The 1,014-nt window shown below is 55.5% G+C and overlaps 1 pseudogene; it reads left to right on the top strand.

Annotated features, from left to right (window-relative positions):
- The window catches only part of LOC101642945, an 8,899-nt pseudogene extending 8,271 nt beyond the window's left edge, over positions 1-628 (top strand).
- Positions 629-1,014: the final 386 nt, after the last annotated feature.

The raw sequence follows: 1,014 nt of genomic DNA, 5'->3' as shown, positions 1-1,014 counted from the left end.
AAAAAAAAAAGATAGTGCCTGCGTGGAAGAGAGAGCCAGTCCGGGTGCTGTCCCTTTTGGGGGACATCCAGAAAGAGCTTGTGAGCCTGGGCTTTTTGGAAGGAGGCTCGGACCACGGGTACCTGAAGTACCTGGACGATATCACAACGTGGTGAGGCGGGATGTGGAAGAGTGGGGTCCTTTCAATCCTGTGTATGGCTCGACGCCTCCTCTTGGACACACCGTTGAGCGGCCTCCCGGGTGGTACCTGTTCCAGTTCCACCTGGTGCTGCAGTACGCACGGAGCCAGGCCCCCCGTGGGCAGCCCTTCTTCTGGATGTTCGTGGACAACCTGGTGCTGACCGCAGGTGACTGGAAGGCGGCTGCTCACTTCCTGGAGATGGAGCCCGTGACCGTCCAGGAGGTCTGCGGCCGAGTCACCCAGAACGCTGTGCCTGTGTGGAGCCACATCCCGGCGTGAAGAGCAAGCACGCAGCGCTCACTGCTGAGGAGGAGCTGTCCTTGCAGGTTCAGGACAAGCCCAGGGCCAGGCCCCCTGCCCTGGCACCCGCTGGCCTGGTGAAGAGCTGCTTCCTCCCTCTGTGAATATTTTAAGTATTCTTCAACTGTGCTCCCTTCCCCTCCATAAATACTCTGAGAAAACACAAGAGCAACGACCGCATTCTTTAGAGGGTCCCCCACCCCCTCGGCTGGAGTTTTGCTTTGTCAAGGTGGCTACAGCGCTGCCTTTCCTCTGGTGCCTGGACAAGCAGGGCCCCACCTCCCTGTCACCCTGGTGCGTGAGCGCGCCTCGGGGACACAGTTCCCGCCACTCTAAAGCACATGGTTCTTTCCCGAAATCTCTCTGTTTAATAAATATACTAAGGATACAGCTAAAAAAAAAAAAAAGATCATGTGCATCAGGTTTACCCAATGTTACGTGTCCTTTGATCTCGTGGACTACTGCTTCCATGAGCGTTGATTGTGGATCCAAGCCAGATGACCTCTTTGACAACTTCAACCTTTTCTCTATTT

Source organism: Echinops telfairi, unplaced genomic scaffold (assembly GCF_000313985.2).
Source record: "Echinops telfairi isolate 266 unplaced genomic scaffold, ASM31398v2 ScPeMD7_7425;HRSCAF=8463, whole genome shotgun sequence".
Lineage (NCBI taxonomy): Eukaryota > Metazoa > Chordata > Mammalia > Afrosoricida > Tenrecidae > Echinops > Echinops telfairi.
This window is presented reverse-complemented; position numbering and strand designations above follow the sequence as displayed.